This window comes from Tamandua tetradactyla, chromosome 13 (genome assembly GCF_023851605.1).
Source record: "Tamandua tetradactyla isolate mTamTet1 chromosome 13, mTamTet1.pri, whole genome shotgun sequence".
NCBI lineage: Eukaryota > Metazoa > Chordata > Mammalia > Pilosa > Myrmecophagidae > Tamandua > Tamandua tetradactyla.
In genome coordinates, this window is record NC_135339.1 from 55,760,503 (window position 1) to 55,784,646 (window position 24,144).

The 24,144-nt window shown below is 38.7% G+C and overlaps 1 protein-coding gene across 3 annotated transcripts in view; it reads right to left on the reverse strand.

Annotated features, from left to right (window-relative positions):
- The window catches only part of LOC143654026 (uncharacterized), a 79,123-nt gene that overhangs the window by 49,938 nt on the left and 5,041 nt on the right, over nucleotides 1-24,144 (reverse strand). For 2 of the 3 annotated variants that reach the window (XR_013161642.1, XR_013161641.1), the window contains exons 1-2: nucleotides 9,386-9,546; nucleotides 113-153 (exon numbers count right to left, since the gene is read on the reverse strand). The gene's annotated coding sequence lies outside the window, so the exon portion shown is untranslated. Of the gene's footprint in view, nucleotides 1-112; nucleotides 154-9,385; nucleotides 9,547-14,650; nucleotides 14,792-24,144 lie in introns of those variants that run through there. The other variant, XR_013161643.1, reaches the window with a different exon arrangement.

Here is a 24,144-nt window from a genome sequence, read left to right on the forward strand (position 1 = left end):
GAAGATCCAGGGAGAATCCAACCTCCTTTAAGACTGTGTTCCTGCATTTTACTGCACACATTTACCTGCTATTCTCTATATTCTGTAATACTTATATTGGCCCCCCACATACCTTAATAAGTCAACTGGTCATGAGTCATTACTGTTCTCTCACTGTGAAAGAGGGGAAAACGGTGATTAGTGTGTGTCTGTTCACAACCATACACTATTCTGTGCATTCTAAAAAAAACATATTAATTTTTACTGGGTCAGTTCTGAATTTTCCTTCTTTTCTACATAATAAAGTATTAGAAATGAAAAAGTTAAAAAAACAAAACAAACAGTCCAAACAGGTTGTGCGAAGGGGTGCACCAAGGTGGAATAGATGAGAACCAGACTGACAAGCTCTCTTGGATGAGTGCCGCATCCAGTTCCTGGAGATTTGGGTTTGAAAGTGAGAGAAAGAGTGTCAAGGAGCAGCTCCACTTGAGGGGATAATTGAGAGGATCAGCCACGGGGAGGAATGAACATGAAGGTATCAGAGTTCACGTCCCCACACTGGTTCTACTGCCAACACTAAATGAAGATTTGAACTGCTTTGATACTTCCTGTTTCCTAACTGAGGTTCAAATATTGATAGATGTTTCCGTAGCGCTAATCATGCGTTCTGGGTGTTAGCCTTCTCTCCCCAAGAAGAGAAAAGTGTCTCTTTAAGGGATCATCAGGCTTTATTCTTTCTTCTAGTTTTCATTGCTAACATATGTGTGATGGTAATTTGGTCCTGAAGCATTGGGTTATCTCCAAAATACAGATATTTGAACATTTTATGCACTTCAAACCACAGTAATCGTTTTCCTCCTCCTGTCTTAAAGTATAGAAACAAGAAATGTCATCACCCATTACCTTTCTCTCAGAGATGAGGGGAAGCCACTTAAACTTCGGCATGCATTTTTTAAGACCACAAATATGGTACTGGTATACATATGTAACTATACATATATGTATGCATAAGTGGGATATCATAAATAATATCACATATGGGATTAAAATTGTTCTTACAAATTTAGGTTCACACCATATAATCTACAATTTGCTGTTTTTCTACAAATCAATAAATCATAGAGGAAAACCTCTAAGATTCTAGAAACATGGGAAAAAACTCAAACGAACACGTTGAAGAAGAAGAAATGGAAGTGACTATTTTACATGTGATAATAACTTAAAAATAAAAAGTGCAAATTAAATCACATTGCATACTGTTTATACCGTATTGATTGGCCATGAAAAAGTATGTGTTTGCAAAGATGTGGGCAAACAGGCAGTTCTGTAGCTTATTCTAATGTCATTTTCTCTTTGAATTCCACCCTAAATATCTTGCTGAAATTTGTACTCTCGCCTCCCTCACCATTTTTTTTCCTCTTGGCTTAATGTTTGATTCTCTTTATACCCTTTCAGTTACTTTGCATGTTTTACATGAACCTTTCTCATAAACTTTTTTTTTTTTTTTTTTTTATTAACGGAAAGAAAAAAAAGAAATTAACACAACATTTAGAAATCATACCATTCTACATATGCACTCAGTAATTCTTAACATCATCACATAGATGCATGATCATTGTTTCTTAGTACATTTGCATCAGTTTAGAGGAACTAGCAACACAACAGAAAAAGATATAAAATGTCAATATAAAGAAAAGAAATAAAAGTAGTAGTAATAGTAAAAAACAACAACAACAAACAAACCAACAAGCAAACAAAAACAAAAAAAAACCCTATAGCTCAGATGCAGCTTCATTCAGTATTTTAACATGATTACTTTACAATTAGGTATTATTGTGCTGTCCATTTTTGAGTTTTTGTATCTAGTCCTGTTGCACAATCTGTATCCCTTCAGCTTCAATTACCCATTGTCTTACCCTGTTTCTAACTCCTGCTGAACTCTGTTACCAATGACATATTTCAAGTTTATTCTCGAATGTCCGTTCACAACAGTGGGACCATACAGTATTTGTCCTTTAGTTTTTGGCTGGATTCACTCAGCATAATATTCTCTAGGTCCATCCATGTTATTACATGGTTCACAAGTTTATCTTATCTTAAAGCTGCATAATATTCCATCGTATGTATATACCACAGTTTGTTTAGCCACTCTTCTGTTGATGGAGATTTTGGCTGTTTCCATCTCTTTGCAATTGTAAATAACGCTGCTATAAACATTGGTGTGCAAATGTCCGTTTGTGTCTTTGCCCTTAAGTCCTTTGAGTAGATACCTAGCAATGGTATTGCTGGGTCGTATGGCAATTCTATATTCAGCTTTTTGAGGAACCGCCAAACTGCCTTCCACAGTGGTTGCACCCTTTGACATTCCCACCAACAGTGAATAAGTGTGCCTCTTTCTCCGCATCCTCTCCAGCACTTGTCATTTTCTGTTTTGTTGATAATGGCCATTCTGGTGGGTGTGAGATGATATCTCATTGTGGTTTTGATTTGCATTTCTCTAATGGCCAGGGACATTGAGCATCTCTTCATGTGCCTCTTGGCCATCCGTATTTCTTCTTCTGGTAGGTGTCTGTTTAAGTCTTTTTCCCATTTTGTAATTGGGTTGGCTGTCTTTTTGTTGTTGAGTTGAATAATCTCTTTATAAATTCTGGATACTAGACCCTTATCTGATATGTCATTTCCAAATATTGTCTCCCATTGTGTAGGCTGTCTTTCTACTTTCTTGATGAAGTTCTCTGATGCACAAAAGTGTTTAATTTTGAGAAGCTCCCATTTATTTATTTCCTTCTTCAGTGTTCTTGCTTTAGGTTTAAGGTCCATAAAACCACCTCCAGTTGTAAGATCCATAAGATATCTCCCAACATTTTCCTCTAACTGTTTTATGGTCTTAGACCTAATGTTTAGATCTTTGATCCATTTTGAGTTAACTTTTGTATAGGGTGTGAGAGATGGGTCTTCTTTCATTCTTTTGCATATGGATATCCAGTTCTCTAGGCACCATTTATTGAAGAGACTGTTCTGTCCCAGGTGAGTTGGCTTGACTGCCTTATCAAAGATCAAATGTCCATAGATGAGAGGGTCTATATCTGAGCACTCTATTAGATTCCATTGGTCGATATATCTATCTTTATGCCAATACCATGCTGTTTTGACCACTGTGGCTTCATAATATGCCTTAAAGTCAGGCAGCGCGAGACCTCCAGCTTCGTTTTTTTTCCTCAAGATGTTTTTAGCAATTCGGGGTACCCTGCCCTTCCAGATAAATTTGCTTATTGGTTTTTCTATTTCTGAAAAATATGTTGTTGGGATTTTGATTGGTATTGCATTGAATCTGTAAATCAATTTAGGTAGGATTGACATCTTAACTATATTTAGTCTTCCAATCCATGAACACGGTACGCCCTTCCATCTATTTAGGTCTTCTGTGATTTCTTTTAACAGTTTTTTGTAGTTTTCTTTATATAGGTTTTTTGTCTCTTTGGTTAAATTTATTCCTAGGTATTTTATTCTTTTAGTTGCGATTGTAAATGGGATTCGTTTCTTGATTTCTACCTCAGCTTGTTCATTACTAGTGTATAGAAAAGCTACAGATTTTTGAATGTTGATCTTGTAGCCTGCTACTTTGCTGTACTCATTTATTAGCTCTAGTAATTTTGTTGTGGATTTTTCTGGGTTTTCTACATATAGTATCATATCATCTGCAAACAGTGATAGTTTTACTTCTTCCTTTCCAATTTTGATGCCTTGTATTTCTTTTTCTTGCCTAATTGCTCTGGCTAGAACTTCCAACACAATGTTGAATAATAGTGGTGATAGTGGACATCCTTGTCTTGTTCCTGATCTTAGGGGGAAAGTTTTCAATTTTTCCCCATTGAGGATGATATTAGCTGTGGGTTTTTCATATATTCCCTCTATCATTTTAAGGAAGTTCCCTTGTATTCCTATCTTTTGAAGTGTTTTCAGCAGGAAAGGATGTTGAATCTTGTCAAATGCCTTCTCTGCATCAATTGAGATGATCATGTGATTTTTCTGCTTTGATTTGTTGATATGGTGTATTACATTAATTGATTTTCTTATGTTGAACCATCCTTGCATACCTGGGATGAATCCTACTTGGTCATGGTGTATAATTCTTTTAATGTGTTGCTGGATACGATTTGCTAGAATTTTATTGAGGATTTTTGCATCTGTATTCATTAGAGAGATTGGTCTGTAGTTTTCTTTTTTTGTAATATCTTTGCCTGGTTTTGGTATGAGGGTGATGTTGGCTTCATAGAATGAATTAGGTAGTTTTCCCTCCACTTCGATTATGTTGAAGAGTTTGAGGAGAGTAGGTACTAATTCTTTCTGGAATGTTTGATAGAATTCACATGTGAAGCCGTCTGGTCCTGGACTTTTCTTTTTAGGGAGGTTTTGAATAACTAATTCAATCTCTTTACTTGTGATTGGTTTGTTGAGGTCGTCTATTTCTTCTTGAGTCAAAGTTGGTTGTTCATGTCTTTCCAGGAACCTGTCCATTTCTTCTAAATTGTTGTATTTATTAGCGTAAAGTTGTTCATAGTATCCTGTTATTACCTCCTTTATTTCTGTGAGGTCAGTAGTTATGTCTCCTCTTTCATTTCTAATCTTATTTATTTGCATCCTCTCTCTTCTTCTTTTTGTCAATCTTGCTAAGGGCCCATCAATCTTGTTGATTTTCTCATAGAACCAACTTCTGGTCTTATTGATTTTCTCTATTGTTTTCATGTTTTCAATTTCATTTATTTCTGCTCTAATCTTTGTTATTTCTTTCCTTTTGCTTGCTTTGGGATTAGTTTGCTGTTCTTTCTCCAGTTCTTCCAAGTGGACAGTTAATTCCTGCATTTTTGCCTTTTCTTCTTTTCTGATAAAGGCATTTAGGGCAATAAATTTCCCTCTTAGCACTGCCTTTGCTGCGTCCCATAAGTTTTGATATGTTGTGTCTTCATTTTCATTTGCCTCTAGGTATTTACTAATTTCTCTTGCAATTTCTTCTTTGACCCACTTGTTGTTTAAGAGTGTGTTGTTGAGCCTCCATGTATTTATGAATTTTCTGGCACTCCGCCTATTATTGATTTCCAACTTCATTCCTTTATGATCCGAGAAAGTGTTGTGTATGATTTCAATCTTTTTAAATTTGTTAAGACTTGCTTTGTGACCCAGCATATGGTCTATCTTTGAGAATGATCCATGAGCACTTGAAAAAAAGGTGTATCCTGCTGTTGTGGGATGTAATGTCCTATAAATGTCTGTTAAGTCAAGTTCATTTATAGTAATATTCAGGTTCTCTATTTCTTTATTGATCCTCTGTGTAGATGTTCTGTCCATTGATGAGAGTGGTGAATTGAAGTCTCCAACTATTATGGTATATGTGTCTATTTCCCTTTTCAGTGTTTGTAGTGTATTCCTCACGTATTTTGGGGCATTCTGGTTCGGTGCGTAAATATTTATGATTGTTATGTCTTCTTGTTTAATTGTTCCTTTTATTAGTATATAGTGTCCTTCTTTGTCTCTTTTAACTGTTTTACATTTGAAGTCTAATTTGTTGGATATTAGTATAGCCACTCCTGCTCTTTTCTGGTTGTTGTTTGCATGAAATATCTTTTCCCAACCTTTCACTTTCAACCTATATTTATCTTTGGGTCTAAGATGTGTTTCCTGTAGACAGCATATAGAAGGATCCTGCTTTTTAATCCATTCTGCCAGTCTATGTCTTTTAATTGGGGAATTCAGTCCATTGACATTTAGAGTTATTACTGTTTGGATAATATTTTCCTCTACCATTTTGCCTTTTGTATTATATATATCATATCTGTCTTTCCTTCTTTCTACACTTTTCTCCATGTCTCTCTCTTCTGTCTTTTTGTATCTGACTCTAGTGCTTCCTTTAGTATTTCTTGCAAAGCTGGTCTCTTGGTCACAAATTCTCTTAGTGACTTTTTGTCTGAGAATGTTTTAAATTCTCCCTCATTTTTGAAGGACAATTTTGCTGGATATAGGAGTCTTGGCTGGCAGTTTTTCTCTTTTAGTAACTTAAATATATCATCCCACTGTCTTCTAGCTTCCATGGTTTCTGCTGAGAAATCTACACATAGTCTTATTGGGTTTCCCTTGTATGTGACGGATTGTTTTTCTCTCGCTGCCTTCAAGATCCTCTCTTTCTCTTTGACCTCTGACATTCTAACTAGTAAGTGTCTTGGGGAACGCCTATTTGTGTCTAATCTCTTTGGGGTGCGCTGCACTTCTTGGATCTGTAATTTTAGGTCTTTCATAAGAGTTGGGAAATTTTCAGTGATAATTTCTTCCATTAGTTTTTCTCCTCCTTTTCCCTTCTCTTCTCCTTCTGGGATACCCACTACACGTATATTTGTACGGTTCACATTGTCCTTGAGTTCCCTGATACCTTGTTCAAATTTTTCCATTCTTTTCCGGATAGTTTCTGTTTCTTTTTGGAGTTCAGATGTTTCATCCTCCAAATCACTAATTCTATCTTCTGTTTCTTTAAATCTGTCATTGTAGGTATCCATTGTTTTTTCCATCTTTTCTACTTTATCTTTCACTTCCATAAGTTCTGTGATTTGTTTTTTCAGTTTTTCTATTTCTTCTTTATGTTCAGCCCATGTCTTCTTCATGTCCTCCCTCAATTTATCGATTTCGTTTTTGAAGAGGTTTTCCATTTCTGTTCGTATATTCAGCATTAGTTGTTTCAGCTCCTGTATCTCATTTGAACTATTGGTTTCTTCGTTTGACTGGGCCATATGTTCAATTTTCTGAGCGTGATCCGTTATCTTCTGCTGGCGTCTGGGCATTTAGTCAGATTTCCCCGGGTGTTCGACCCCACAGGTTGAAAGATTTTTCTGCGCAGTCTCTGGGTTCTGTTCTTCCTATCCTGCCCAGTAGGTGGCACACGTGGCACACGCCTGTCTGTGGGTTCCACCAGCGAAAGTTGTTGTGGGTCCCTCAACTCTGGAAAACTCTCGCCGTAGGGGAGGTTCGGCAACCGAAGCGTCTTGGAAGAATGCCAGCCGGCCCGGGGTTCCAAACGCGGGGAGGGTCGCCGGCTGTCGCAGCACAGGAGAGCGTCCGGCAAAATTAGCTAGTCGGCCCGGGGCACCAAGCGTGGCGGGAGGGCGCCAGCTGTCGCAGCCCGGGAGAGTGCACTGCTCCCAGCCGACGGGGGAGTCACGTGTTTGGAAGGGATCCCCCGGTCACTGTTCTCCGCAGTCTGGGGATTTCCGACCCAACTATCTCAGTTGTTCCGGGGGGCCTCGTGTGGTGGGGGCACCAGCCGCCGCGGCCTAAGGGGACCGCCTGTCCAATTCTACCAGCTGGCCTGGGAAGGTGGAAGGGAGGGACTCCGGTCGCTTGCTGTCCCACCCAGGAAAGCCCGTGCCCCTTGGTGATCTCACCGGAGCTGGTTCTCCCAGATAGTCAGCCGTTCCAGGATGGGGTACGCTGTCCCTTTGATTTCCCTCGTGGCTCCGGGAGCTGCTCTGTATTATCTCCACTCCCCCAGTAGTTGTTCTGGAGGAGGAAAGGTGAGGGCGGCAAGGCTGTCGAGGCTGGTGGCGGAGGAGCACGGTGAAGGCGGGGGAAGAGGGCACCGTGTTGGTTGGAGAGCAGCCGGAGCAGGAGGGGGAGGAGGGGGGTAGAGAGGGGGGGTAGGGAGGTCGGGCGGCTCGGCTGCTGCGGGGCGCGTGCGCCGCGCGGCGGTCCGGCGGAGAGAGAGAGGGGGTAGGGAGGTCGGGCGGCTCGGCTGCTGCGGGGCGCGTGCGCCGCGCGGCGGTCCGGCGGAGAGAGAGAGGGGGTAGGGAGGTCGGGCGGCTCGGCTGCTGCGGGGCGCGTGCGCCGCGCGGCGGTCCGGCGGAGAGAGAGAGGGGGTAGGGAGGTCGGGCGGCTCGGCTGCTGCGGGGCGCGTGCGCCGCGCGGCGGTCCGGCGGAGAGAGAGAGGGGGTAGGGAGGTCGGGCGGCTCGGCTGCTGCGGGGCGCGTGCGCCGCGCGGCGGTCCGGCGGAGAGAGAGAGGGGGTAGGGAGGTCGGGCGGCTCGGCTGCTGCGGGGCGCGTGCGCCGCGCGGCGGTCCGGCGGAGAGAGAGAGGGGGTAGGGAGGTCGGGCGGCTCGGCTGCTGCGGGGCGCGTGCGCCGCGCGGCGGTCCGGCGGAGAGAGAGCTCTCATAAACTTTTGAAGTAGATACTGTTCATATAAATTCCTATTGCTGCTATAACAAGTTACCACAAACTTAGTGCCTTAAAGCAACACAAGTTATTATCGTACAGTTCTGGAGGTCAGAATTCAAAAATCATTCTCATTTGGCTAAAGTCAAGGTGTCAGAAGCTGGCTCCCTCCAGAGACTCTAGGGAAACATCCCTCTCCTGCCTTTGTCCACTCTGGAAGTCACCTGCATCCTTGCCTCACGACGCCTTCCTCACATCACTCCAGCCTCTCGCTTCTGTTGCCTCATATCCCACACTAACTCTGATGCCCCTGCTTCCCTCTCATTAGGACTCTAGTGTGTACAGTGAATGTGACAGATAGTCCAGGAGAAATTCTTCCTCTCAAGATCCTTGAATCCTTTCACCATGTAATGTAGCACATTCGCAGTAGGCTGGGCCCACCCGTGTCTAGTGCCCTCGTGCCCACAGGGCTCTGGGAAGTGCAGCAGTGCTCACTTCTCAGGGAAGAGGGAGGTGGGCATGAGTTACTGCTGCTCACCTCAGTCCATCTCACCGGTAGACCTGCCTAATTCCCTGGAATCCCAAACTCCTCATCTGGAATGACGGTCTATCTCATTGTCCTGTTCACACTGTGCTTTTGGGCTTCACGGGTTGCTGTCCTCAGTGGCATCTCGGGCTGGCCCTTGGGTGGCTGAGGCCTTACAGCTCGAGGTAGGGAGTGGAGGGAGCTGTGCCCTGCTGCAGGCTAAGACTACCACACATGGGCTTAGGGTTGAGTTGTTTCTCTTTCTTGAAAATTTTTAATTAAAGAAGTTGCAGTTTTACAGAAAAATCATGTAGAAAACACAGCAGTCCCATATACCTCCTCCTGTCCCCCCATTATTAACACTTTGTCTTAATATGGGACCTTTGTTACAATTGATGAAAGAATGTAAATATTGTACTATTAACAGTAGTCCACAGTTGACATTAGGGTATATTTTTTCCACATACTACCCTATGCATATACTCACACCTTGCATTAGTGTAGTATATGTGTTACAATTTTTATAATAGTACAGTAATAACTATAGTCCATAGTTTAAGTAAGGTTTGTTGTGTCATCAGTCCTATGCTTTACCTTTTATTTTTTATTCTATTAATATATATATATGACCTACAACTTCCCATTTACCACATTCACACATAAAATTCAGCGTTGTTAATTACACTCACCATGTCATGTTACATTCACTGCCATCCATTTCCAAGACTTTACAAGTGGGAATATCCATAGGAGGACGTGGGAGAAGAGAACATTGCTGAAGCCTCCAGTACTGAGGAGAAAAGACTTGGACTTGAGGCCCCGGCCAGTCTCACCCTATAAACAAAGGTCAGGCTGTGTGGTCCAGAGCCTGGGCCAGAGCCCACGCCATTCTGAGCTCATCAGGTGTCACAGTCATCATAGTTGCTATAACACAACACTTTCAAGATCAGCCTGATCAAGGTTTGTAATAGGTTCCAGAAATAAGAGGCCAACTGACTATTACCAAACCTTAGGTTCCCCCTCTGTATATGGTGCAACACTAACTGTTTACCAGTGATACTGGGGGAATGCCATTAGAGAGTAATGCTACTACCTGGTACTCAGCAGGTACACTGGAATGAAGAGCCTTGCTGAAAATGGAAGGGCCCAGCAATCAGTGGTTCTCAGAAATAAAGAAGAATCATGAAGGATAAGACTCTGTATCTATGTGATAATTCAGGGGAATAGCAAAGGGTCAGAGGGAGATGGGAATTCATGAAAATGTAACTTGGAGACACAGGATTAAACTGCATCCTGCACCAGCTCCCCCATAGAGTATATCTTGACCTGTCATTGTACAATTAGAGAGCACACCTTCTGATTAGATTTTGGAGGTTAATCTGTTTCCTTTTAAACCCTGCCTGAGATTTTCATGCTCTGTTCTAGCTCCTATCTCCTTCTGCTCTATCATCCCCTCTGACTTGGTTGTTGGTGTCCCAAAGGCAGAGCAGTCCATTACTGCCGCAGGACCATGCTTCAGAAGGATGCCATCATTTTGTATTTACCCCCTCATGCAGATGACCAGTGACAGGAGCGCCCATGCTTCACAGAGGTTCTAGAACCTGGGACATGGTCACAAGAGCTGTGAGTGTTACTGAGAAGCCATTCTGCTGGGTGGACATGCAGCAGCTGCTATTGCTGTGGCCAGTAGCTGCATAGCCTGTCAGGAACTCAGTCTAGAGGGGTGTGGCTGATGGAGGATCAAGTTCTACCTCACTGACCCTCAGCGTCAAGGAACAGCCTAGTGAAGGTGTGTTGCTGGAGAGGCCAAAGTGTGGCATTGAGGATTGTATCATGTTCCCATCAAGAAATGTTCAAGTCCTAACCAGGGTCTTGTGAGTGTGAACTCAGTTGTAAGTAGGATCTTTGACTATGTTATTGGTCAAGGTGAGACGTAAGTAAATATGGGTGAGCCTAACCCATTATGGCTGCAGTCTTATAAGGTGGCAACTGAACAGGAGGAGATGGAAACCAGGGGAGGTGCAGAAGGAGACATGTCACCATGGGACAGAAGTAGATGCATCTACAAGTCAAGGAACATGTGGATTGTAGGCAAGTCACCAGCAGAACACTGTAGACTCCAGGAGAAAGCGTGGGCTGCTGGTAGGTGATTTTGGAATTCAAACTTCCAAAACTGTGAGACAAACTCCTGTTGGTTAATATAGCTCGTTCTCTGGTATCTATCATAGCAGCTGGAAACTAAGACAGGTGGGGACAGGGTCCTGGCTTGGGCTACATCCCTGGCTCAACCACTGCCCATGTTTGCTTTGTATCCCTGAAACTCCACACTCTCAACATAGGAATTCAATGAGTATTTGCTCTCAATTGACCATCGGGGGCAACAGAAATCAGATGCAAAGAAAGGCCTGTTACTTCCTGTCTCTCCCAGAGAAATAGTGCTGGGAAAAAAAGATCTCCATACTCCAAAAAATGTAGGGAGGCCTTCTACTTTATAACTTATACAAAAATTAATTAAAAAATGGGTCATATACCTAAATAGAAGAGCAGAATTATAAAACTCCTAGAAGGAAACATAAGGAAGCATCCTCAAAACTGGTGTTAGGCAACAGTTTCTTAGATTTATACTCAAAGCATGAATAACAATAAAAGAAAGTAGATCAGTGGGACTTCATCAAAATTAAAAACTTTACATTCAAAGGATTTCCTCATGGATACAAAAGACAACCTACATGATGGGAGAAAATCTGGAAACCACATATCTGAGAAGGGTTTTATATATATATACACCTATAATTCAAGAATAAGACAAAAAACCCAATTTAAAAATGGAGAAAATACTTAAATAGATAGTTCTCATAAGAAAATATACAAATGGCCAATAATTACATGAAAAGATATTCAGTATCATTACCCATCAGGGGACTGCAAATCAAAACCATATTGAGAACCATTTTACACTTGCTAGAATCAAATTGGGAGAGCTATTTGGGAAGTTATCTGCTATTATTTCCTCACATATTATTTGTTCCCCTTCCTCCTCCTGTGGATTCACAATGTTCATATGTCATGCACTTGATTGTGTCCCAAAAGTCTCTGGGGTTCTCCTTATTTTTCTTCATTCTTTTCTTCTTCTTCTTATTCCTCAACCCTGATAATCTCAACTGACCTGTCTTCAAGTGTGCTGATTTTGTTCTTCTGCTTTCTCAAATCAGGTACTGAACCTCTTAATGAATTTTTCATTTTAATTATTTTACTTTAAATGTGCTATCATACCCACACACATGCAAATATAAACATACATACACATGTACAAGCAAGATTATATTTTAATAACTATTGCCCAAAGACAAACTGTCAAGAGATCATTCCCATTGGAGAGAGACTGGAATAAATTTTATGCTTTATTTTGAACATTTTTTAAAGTCATAGGATAATTTCTAATTTTTAATTGTGAGGTATTTCCACATTTTCCAAAATTATAACTTAAAAAAAACACAAAATTGTGCTTTCCATTTGGTACACATTGCAGATGAGAGGTAGTTTAGGAGTTCAGATTTGTAATGCAAAACAAATTTTTACTGGTGATGAAATATTTACCTCTATTTCATGAAGGGATTGAGCTTGATCTTGAAGGATTGGGAAAATTAGGAGATAAAGACCAGAGAGGGCATTCCTGCTGTTAGGAAAAGGGGAATGATGACTAGCTCAAAGGTCAGAAAACATCTGGCTGGCTCAAGTAAGGCTGGAGGCTCAATCTGCAGTCTGTCTGTACCCTTTCTTTAGACTGGAATGAAACAGAGCTCATAGAAGGGTGCTACTGAGCTTAACCCGGAAAGAATTGGGGTGATGTTGATGTCCTTTGGCTCAACCAGAGGTTTCAAAATAAAATGCTGTAAGATGGTGGTCAGGATTATAAACAGCTCCATGGCAGCCAACCCCTCTCCAACACAAGCTCCTTTCCCTAAAAATGACATGTGAATTAATATACATTTAATTATATTTCTCAATAAATATACCATTAAATGTCTAATTAACCTGTGGCTTCTTCAAACTACTCCAACCTCTGGTTTCCTTCACTTACTCGGCAAGTATTTCTGCGTACATGCTATATGAGAACACCTTTTCCTGTTCATCCACATTGGAACTGCTGTGCTGAGGCTTGCCAGTGACCCCTTTCTATACATACATGCAGACACCTGCTGCAATTGGTGTGATGCACAATACTGTGCCTTTCCATCAACCTCTGAGCCAGCACTCAGAAATGGATCAGTTTATCCTCACAGGGATTCTAAAACATAAGGCTAACCTTGCCACTTCCCTGCCTTAAAAAAAAAAAAAAAAATTCAAGAGCTTATCATTTCAAGGTATAAAAGAAATATCACAAACAGGCTGTAAGCAATTTTTAGAGCTTCATTTGTTTCCACACCTTCCACCCAGTTACCCTAAACCCAGCCATTAACTAACTATTCACCAATCCCAAACGGACTGCCTAGCCTCATGTTTTATCTTAAATTCTACACTTTCTGCTGAATGGGATGGTCTTCCCTTATGCTCTACCTACTGATATTCTCTACATCTTTCTAGACCCCGCTGACATGTCAGGTATTCTAAACTAATGTTTTTGACCAGATCAGGAGGTACATTTCCATACACTCATTAATGTTTCTGATACAGAACATTTCATGTGAAATTATTATGATGTCTCACAGACTGGAATAGAAGCTCTTGAGGAAATGTAGCACGAAAACCAGGATCGAGGCCGCAGGCCTCCAGGAACGTTCTGCCGAAATTAGAGCAGGCTGAGACTAAGGGTCCGCAGTTTTGGGAAGCAAGTGATTTATTAGCTCACGCGCATGGGGCTCAGCTGAGTCACCTTGAAAGTCTGAGCCCCAACAAAAAGCAACCTTAGATTTTATAGACTATACAACATGTTAAAGACAAGGTAAACAATTGGCTGATTTAAGTTGAGAATGGCCCAGGGCTGTACTGTTGAGGAGCCCCCACCCCAGGAATATCTTATCTTGCCTATGTGCATTTTCACCAGTTCCTGAAGACTAGGGGAGGGGGGTTTCAGGATTTTCCACAGAGAGCACAGCTAAATCAGAAAAAGGGGGAGGCCTGCCTGCTACACTAATACCTCAGGTCCCCCACGTCCTGTGAAATGAATGGCAATCTTAATTATGATCATTATGGAATAATGGGCTCTAAAATACTGGAAGGAAGATAAGAAATAGCTGAGGCTTACTTTGAGATTCCAGGCATTGCATATAACCATGGGACCACAGTACCACGGGTTGCTATGTACTGATTTTCAAATATTCAGTCAGCTGCAAATCACCTATTTCTGCCCCTATTCTGCCTTCTATAGGAAAGGCCTTCCTGCTGCTCCAGTACAGTGTGCTAACATTCTCCATTTCTCGCTTCCTCCAAATCCATTCTGTTTCTTGTCTCTTTTATGACCAGGAAGCTGATTTTCATGAATTACCTTTTCATTGACATGAAATGGTCAAAGACAAGAGCTCTTTCTCTTTATGACCTATAGCAACCTCTAATCATAATATATGTCACAGTGTAGTCGCATGGTTTGTCAGTACATCTTCTTAGAAAAAAAGATTTTTTCCTTATTCACATTTGTATCCCTGGTGCTGAGAATGGGACTTCTTTGTACAAGATGTTCGGTGAAGTTTATTGGGTGAACTGGCTGCTCAGCGCAGGGGAGAGAGACCTTTAATGGAGTTGGATTTCTAGGAGGAACTCTTAGCCATGCAGTGCTGAGGCAGGAGGCAGAAATCAGTGAGTGCAGCCTCTAATCCAGTGAGAATTAACATGAACTTTGGGAACAGTGCTTCTGGCCTCATGTAAGTGGCAATTCATCCACCCAGAGCAGCTTCCTGAGAAGCCCCTCCTCATCTCACTCAACCCCTGATTTATAAATGAAAGTGAAGCTCACTTGCCTGCTGAAAAAGGCATGAAAAAGTCACTCTTCTTAAAGTCACCACTTTCATCCAGGAAGTCACCAGGGTCAAATTTCTCCAGGTTGGGGAATTCTTTGTCATCAGAAGGACAGAAGTCAGAGATGTTAAAATGTTTGTGCCCTGATGAAAACAGAAAATACAAACTGGATTATAAAGAAGGTCATGGAGTTTGAAAACAATTAGAAGTTCCTCATCTGATCCTTTTGTTTTGGAGATGAGGAGATTGAGGCACAAAAAAGGAAAATGTATTTGTTTCATGGCTCAAAGCAAATTCAGATCTTAAGCCATTTCCAGGGCTGTGTTAATGGTCATAAACCATTTTCAAAGCCATCCACAGCAGTTTGTCATCTGAAACCAGTCCTTCCTTTGCATAAAACCAAAGAAGTTCCCTGGAATGCATTCCTCTTAACAGATAAATTGCAGTATTTTAAAAACCTTAGAACAGGATTCCACGCAAAGTTAATTTTTGACAAAATAGTTCTGGTGGAATTATCTACTTCTGGCTATGATAGAGTAACTTCTTTGGAGTTGCCCTCATATAATAAAACAAATATTAATAAACACTATTAATGAAATGTGAATAAAACAAATATTAAGCCTGGAAAAAAATATGAACTAACAGCTTTCCACATTGAAAAGAGGTAATCCAGGACTGTGATACTTGGCAGAAGAAAGAAAAAAGTGAGTCTTAAAATCACCCTGGATTTCTACCTGGAAGCACTTTCCTAGCACAGTGCAACTAGGTAAGGGCCAAACAGAGTAATCTTTTATTAAGCTGAGGAGACTGAGATCAGAATTTGGCATCTGGACTTAGTGAAGAAGATTAGAGGACTAGAGAAATGTGCAAATACACATTTTTGTAAAACACATTTTTGTAAAATGTTTATTTGCACATTTTACAAAATGTGGCTTGTAAAAGTGTGCAAGTGTAGGCCCATGACTGTGGTTTGAAAACACAAGAGGCAACACCACACAGTTGATGAATGGATGACTGAGTTGCTAAGAACTGAAGATGGAAACTAGGCGGTCTGCAGTGCTAAGAGCAGTTCAAGTTCAAACCCAGCTAGGGTGAAGAGAACATTTTTAGCACTTCAGTTAGTCCATGGTAACCCCAAATTCCAAAGAGTTGGTAAAAGAAATCCATCCTGAAGTAAGGGCCATGCCCAAGGATTAATTCAAAATTGAAATTAGCCACAATGACAAATAATAATACTAACTTAATAGAATTAAAAAACATCTGTAGATAATTTAACCACCTGACAAAATAAAAGTCAGCACCCTTTAAAGGAAGACAGCATAATCCATACTCCCCAAAAGATATTGTTCAAAATGTACAGTACAAAATTAAAAAATTACTGCATATGTGAAAAGGAAGGAAATGTGACTTATAATTAAAGAAGTAGAAACAATCAACAGAAACAAACTCCAGGATATCCCACATGTTAGAATTATCGGATGATGAAATTTAAAGTAGATACCATGAATATAACTGTAAGAATTCGAGAGCTTTGCCACGCAAAGGAGGACTCCAAGAGACGTTCTCTCATGCAACATGCAAGGGGTTTATTTACCACACATGCGTGGGGCTCACTGAACACGCAGGAACAGAGAGCCCCTAGCCTGGGTTTGGGGAAGCTTTTTAAGGGGCAGGAGGAGGGGGGTGGGGGTCGAGCATGGGTCACAGGTGTTGCTTCATGCAAGAAGCAGGTAACGATCATTTTCACAACAAGCATTTCTGGTGCAAGGAGTCATGGGGGTTGGGAGAGGCAGATAACCACCCCGGAAGGTCCCGAGTTGTTTTTCTTAGCCTGATGGGGCCCATAACTCTTTCCTTTACAATCCTTAACTCACACCAAATGCATAGTAGTGAATATAAAATGACACAAATCCTTTTGCTAGATATTTCTATCATTCAGAAGCTAAAATACATGCAAATAGCTAAATTAGGCAAGAAAAGTTAGCTACTGCTAAGTTTTATAAAATCCTTCTTTACATAAGAAAAGTTAGCTACTGTTAAGTTTTATAAAATCCTTCTTTACATAAGAAAAGTTAGCTACTGCTAAGTTTTATAAAATCCTTCTTTACATAAGAAAAGTTAGCTACTGTTAAGCTTTATAAAATCCTTCTTTACCTAAGAAAAGTTAGCTACTGTTAAGCTTTATAAAATCTTTCTTTACATAACTAAGTGCTTAATGAATGATTAGTGATAATAACTGAATAGATATGAAATATCATTAGAAAAATTAAAACACAAAAGAGAAATTCTCAAACTGAAGATTGCAATAGCAGAAATGAAAAATTTATAGGATGGAATTGATAGCATGAAGACTCAATACAATAGTATAATGTCTAAGAAAGTATTTTCAGGAGAATGCTCCCACAGAAAATAACCATCATTTCTGGTATCTCTGTAAGGATATATGTGTAGGCACTGTGGGGGGGTTGGCGGTTGGCCAAAAACATTCAGATACTGGAGTTTAGCAAACACTTGAACAAAGAGAATTGTTCTGGATGAGTTTTCCATTTTCATGACTTCACCCTGAGGACAGGCACATGACAGCAAAATATTAGTTGAATAAAACTTGACTATCCCAGCAGTTTTATTGTCTTGAAGAACCAATAACAACATTCTGATTGGTTTTCACCCACATAGAAGGTGAAAAAAAGGAAGAAAAATCTCAGGAAGAGAGCCAGATTAGGAAAGCCCTAAATTCTCTAAAAACTTTCTGCAATCTTTGGATGAACCCTGAATTAGATATTTGTGAGCCAGATTCCAAATAATTCATTGAGAAGGAAAAGAAATAAGCTCAGATTTCAGAGTTCATTTCTAAGAAACCACACCTAACTGCAGAATACACATTTTTCCAAGTGAACATAGACCATGTACTTCAAATGAAATAAAACTTAATAAAGTTTAAAATATTGATGCTATTAAAACGATCAGACTACTATGGAATTAAGTTACAAATCAAAAGCAGTAAAAAAGTTGGAAAGTGACAAATATGTAGAAATGAAATATATATATTTCTAAACTTCACTGGTCAAAGAAAAAATTACAAGAAGAATAGTAAAAACTAAATTATAATTAAAACAAACTATCAAACGATATTTGTAGAAAGAAATTTGTAGTTTTAAATGTTTATGTAAATAAAAAGAGAAAAGTATAAAATCAATGATCTAAGACTCTATCTCAAGAATCTAGAGGGGAGAAAGGAAATGATAAATGGAGCAAATGATAAATGTCAGAGCAGAAAGCAATGAAATGGAAAGCAAAGAAAGAATAAAGATATTTTATTGATCAATTTAAAAAGCAATAAATTCCTGCCTAGACTAATAATGAAAAAAATAAAAGAAAGTAGTCTCCTAATACCAAAAAGAAAAAGAAATAATCACTAAGTGTCCAACAGATTTTTTTCTTGCCAGTGAAAAAGGATAAATCTTTATATTGACATGATTTGAGACAGAGAAAAAATGCAAGAATAGTACAAATAATTCCTATATACCCCTTACCCAGATTGCCCAAATGTTAACATTTTACCACCTACTTTACCATTTTCTCTCTATCTATGTATGCAAACATATTAATATTTTCAACCATTTGAGAATGAGAAGCACACATGATAATTTTCTGCCTAAGTACGATATTTAAAACAATGCCCTGCATTCCCTTACAGAACCACTTTACAATTACAAAAACAGAAAATTAACATTGATACAATACTCTCATGTAATCTTCAGACCTTCTTCAGATTTCACTAATTGTCCTACTAGTGTTCCTTAAGACAAAAGAAAATGCAAGGACATGGATTACATTCAGTTGCCATGTCTTGCAGTCTCCTTTAATCTAGAACTGTTCACTCACTTATTTTATTCCATGGCATTGACATTTTTGAAGCATACGAGCCAGATATTTTGAAAAAGGCCCCTCACATTGGCTTTGTGCATGTTTTCTCATGATTAGGTTCAGGTTTTGCACTTAATACCTCAAAAATGATGGGTTTTTTTTTTCAGTTATAAATTTTACTATTATCTTCCATTACTGTCATGCCAATTTTGATTGCTTGGTTAAGCTTCCAGGTTTCTCTGTTGTAAAGTTACTATTTTTCTGTATGTAAATTATAAGTATCTGTGGGAATATGCCTACCTTGCATTTGTTTAAAATGATCTATAAGGAGAGGTAGGAAATAGGAAGAAAGAGAAAAGAATTGAAACTAGACTTCTTTAAGGATACCTTATTTTGTACATTTTACTTTAGGATCACATGACTTTTACATAATAACCAAGCAAAATTAAAGCTTAAATTAATCCCTAAAAATTAAAAAAAATGAAACAAAGGAACTTGAACCTCAGTATATAACCATTTGGTGGTATAATCATATTCCAGGTGATTTTTAAATGTAGTAACTATACTGTAAATCCCGAGTGAGAGAAACCCTAAGGGCTGCCAAAAAAAAAAAAACTCTCTTCAGGATCATGTTTTTGCTTGCACCATTTATATCATTATTCTGAGACCATTTTGTATGTAATATGTGATGAGGCAAATGCACAAAATATGATTTCCTAATTCTATCATCCTTTATGATCTTAAGAGGTAGCACTATGGTGTGGGAGAAAACAGATATAAATACAGGATAGTTAAGTAACATCCTCTAATTCGGAATTTGATTTGCAAGTATCAATATGAACTCATGGTAAATATATAAACATTCCTTATTTTGTCTCTTTATTAACTGAAAAATGCCTAAAATCTATGTCTAACCCAGTAGAAAAATCAGCATAGTGCTCAGCTGTTGAAACAGCCATTTCCTACTAAGATATATTAGAGCTTCCTGAAGAACTGGTTGATTTGAAGTCTTGGGCAGAAAATGAACAGTGTCAGCCTAGAACACCCTATCCTAACAAAAAGGAAGGAAGTGTCAAAAATTGCTAAGGTTGTATCTAATGTATTCATCAGTCAACTTGTGAGGCTCCCACCAACAGATGTCTTTAAAATAAAAAGGGAATCAACAATTTCATACCAATGGATTTAAAAATCCAGCAACAATTAATAAGCTTTTTGAACAATTCTACTTACCCAAACTGACACAGGATGAAGTATAAAATCAGAATATACTTAAATAGATGTTAAACAATTGATTCTTTACCAAAAATATTTGCACATTCCACCAGCACCACCAGGTCCAAATGGCTTCACTGATGAAACCAATCATATATTTAAGGAAGAAATAACACCAGTCTTACACAAACTCTTTCAGAAACTACAGCAGAAGAGAACCCTTCTCAATGTACTTGATGAAGTCAGCATAACTCTAAAGCCAAAATCTGGTGTAAAATTGCAAAATAAAATAAAATTTCAGACCAAAAATTTGATATGGAAATATCAACATAGATGCAAAAATATTTAACAAAAACATCAGCTAATCAAATCCAGTCTACAGAAAAGGAGAATGCAACATAACCAAATGGAATTTATTCCAGTAATACACAGTTGGTTTAATGCTCAAAAATTAACAATGCAGTGAATAATGATAACAGAAACAGAAGAAAAGAGATATGACCATATCAATAGATCCAGAAAATATTTTGAAATGTTCATCACCTATTTATGGTGTCAACAATCAACACATTAGAAAAATAATTGTAACATAAACCAAAAACAGATATTCAAATTAGGGACAGAATTTCTAATATATGCTTTTTAAAAAAAGTACAAATATTGAACTCCACTTAATGATCATGGTGAGAAATGAGGGGTGAAGTGAAATAATGTCTGCAATATACTTTTTAAAATCACATGAGGAAAAAGTTAGACTGATGGATAGATGGAGGGATAAATAGATGGAACAATGTGTGATAAAGCAAATGTTAATTGTAGTATCAAGGGGATGGATATATGGGTAGTCAACGTAAAATTCTTGTCAACATTTGTATATATTGGAGAATTTTCATAATAGAAGTTTGAAGGGAAAGATAGATCATTAGAAATTATTCAATCTGACAGTAAAAATATATTGAAAAAAAAAAGAACAGTGACTCAGTGACTATTGTTTCAATATCAATTAAGTTTATATATCTGTAAGTGGAGTCCCAAAGAGAACAAGAAGGAGAATAGCTGAGAAAAATATTTTAATAATCACCAAATTTCTTACAAATTGAACCAACTGTGAATTACTGGAATAAATTCTATTTGGTTATGTTGCATTCTCCTTTTCTGTAGTCTGGATTTGATTAGCCAATGTTTTTGTTAAATATTTCTGCATCTATGTCGATATTTCCATATCAAATGTTTGGTCTGAAATTTTATTTTATTTTGCAATTTTGCGCCAAATTTTGGCATTAGAGTTATGCTGGCTTCATCAAGTACATGAAGTGACAAATTTGGTCACTGCAAGGATTTAGAAATCCAGGAAGCTCAACAAAATGGAAACAAGCTTACTACACAGTGAACCTCATCCAGGCACTTTATTCTTATTGGTGAAATATCAAATGCTTTTCCCCTAAGATTGTACATTGGAAATAAGTAAAATGGTCTTCACAACAATATGGCATGATTGTTTACATAGAAATCACTAAAAACTCTATGACTTCTAGGACTAATAAATAAATATAAAAGGTCACATGATAAAAGATATATATGCAAAGACAAATTGTATTCTAGAAGCACATAATGGACAAATGAAGATTTAAAAAATAATCCATAGTAACCTCAAACATCACAAAATTCTTTGGAATAAATCTTGCTCTAAGATGTGCAAGACCTCTACACTGTAAACCAAAAACATTGCTGAGAGAAATGAAAGAACACTTGAACAAATGGAAATACATTATTCATGGATAAGAGACTAAATTTTGTTAAGATTTCCATTTCCTCCAAATTTATCTATTGAGTCAACATATGAAAATAAAAAATATTGCTGTAAATGTCTTAAAGTTTCATGATTAATAAAATATTTTAACATATTACAATGTGACCAGTTAAAGATACATATTGTAATCTCTAAATCAATCACACGCGCACACACACACACACACACACAACCAAAAAGGAATAACAAAAATGCATTAAGGCCTAACTATAATGTCTTTAGAGGAGATAGAATAGAATGGTATTAAGTATTTGATTAAAGCAAATAAGGAAGGGTTAACAGAGGAAAAAGTGCAAGTAGAAATTAAATGCCAAGATGTAGACAATACAATCATAGACAAAATTACAGTAAATACAGGTGAGATAAACATCCTAATTCAAAGGCAGAGGTTATTGCACTTGATAAAAAGAAGCAACCATGTGTTGTTTAAATAAACAAGTAGAAAGTAAAAGGATGGAAAAAGATTTCCCATGCAAATTTTGATCTTAAGAAAGCTGGTATGGCTCAACTAATAGTGGACAAAGTAGACTACCAGTATAAAGAGAATTACCAGAGATAAAGTGGGGCATTTCATAGTGACAGTAGGATCAGTTAATCAAAAACACATGATAGTACAATTAGTGTATGCACCCAATAACAAATTTGCCAAACATAAGGCAAAAACTTTAGGGAATTAAAAGACTTGTAGACAAATCTATCAGGTAATAAAACTGCATATTACATGATTTTTTAGGTTTTTGCATTAAAGTGTGCTAATTAATCTTCTTATTTGCAAACCCTTCAGTGAAGTTACAATTGAGCAGTAGAAGTTGGGATTTGGGGACAGGGATTATATGCTGTAAGAGAATTAAGCATGTTGAAATGCTGATGGAAAGGTACCAGTAGGGAGGAAGAGGAAGAAGATAAAGCAGAAAAGGATAACATTATTTGAGGAGGATCCCTGAAAAAATGAGAGGAAAAGGATCCATGCCACAGAAATAGGTTACTTTATATAGACGGAGAGCCCTTCTTCCACAACTGTAGACACGAAAGAGAAATCACAGGGCGTGGACATAGCTAAGTTTCTATTTCTATAAATTTAGTGGGGGAGAATTGCAGGAGTTCCCTTCTAATGGTTCTGATTTTCTCTGTCAGATGGAAGTCCACATCACCCAAGGAAAAGGAAGATGGTTGAGAGTAGGACGTTTGAGGAGAGTTTCATTTAGAAAAATTGTGGAGTCTAATGGAGCAAGTTGAGTTAGGTTACACAGCAGGATTGTTTGGCAAAACTGAGAATGCATTTGGGGATGGTGAAAATAATACCAGCATGCTAGGCTCCATGCTCCTCCAGCTGGGATCAAGTAGCTCAAGTGCAGGCAGAGAGGAAGACGATTGATGGGTTGGACTTTTGACAGGCACGTGAAACAGACAGTGGGAGGAAAAGAGTGTGGGATACTGGTTAATTGTTAAGAGTAATAAAACATAGAGTGGAAGGCCTTCTAACATCCTATATTCTGGAGCAGCTAGAAGGAAAAATCTGAGAGGATTATATGATATCCCATGGCAAACTCTGTAACTACTTGCTGAAGAGTCCTTTCAAAACTATTGCTTTTTTTTAAAATTTAACCCACTTCAAATACCAGGGTCAGGCTTTAACTGTTTCAAGTTTGCCCAGCTACTTGCCAGTGATTGGCTTAGGTGATGAGCACTTGACAGAATTCTAACCAGTGAGATGTGAGAGAAGCCTGGAAGGGTGGTCATGGCAGTGTCTCTCTCTTAAGAGATAGTTGCAAGAACAGTCTCTAGTCTTCCTTTGTATGTTGTGGTGTCCTGATAGGACATGTGAACTAGTTCCAGACAACTTATACAATATGGACAACAGGAACTGAAAATGGGATAGTTAATAGCTCCACTAATGAACATGATATGCTTGAACTTCCTTTTTATCCTGGGAAGTACAAAGGAGAAAGAAAGAACAAATGAATCAGGCTGACACACCAATAATCCTTCATGGCGCTTCCTAAGACCACTGTTCCTGCAGAAAAGAAACAAGTCATTTTGACACCAACAAGTTTGTCTTCACTAGATAACCACATTCCTGCAGAGATATCCTCTCTGTCCAAGTTGCAAAATTAATGAAACATGGTCCAAGGACAACCTGCCCCAAGCACCTTCTGTAGCTCACTCTCCCTTGTTCCCCCTCCCCATTCCCACACTGCCCCTTTGTTCCTAGCAGCCATAGATACTGCCTGGTTAAAGCTTGCCTTTTGAACAATAACTTTCTGTTGCTGTGCCACATTAATGCTACTTTAACTCAATAAACTTCTCCTATACTTTGGTTTTCAGAGTTTGTTTCAAGCAAAACAGAGCACTTAGAAAGGTACCAGATATTTCATTGAACCACTGAGGCTGAATCCTTCAAGCCTGAAGTCTGTCCTACAACTCGACTTGCTTTTAGGTAAAATAATAAATTTTCCAATTGCCTTTAGGCATCTTGAGAGGTCCCTGCTGTCAGCAGTCAAACACTTCCTAACTCAAATAAAATTATAAAGGGAAAGACCAAAATAAATATGTGAAGTAAGTTTAGAAAACAGAACAAAACTATGAGAGAAGAGAATGTGCAATTCA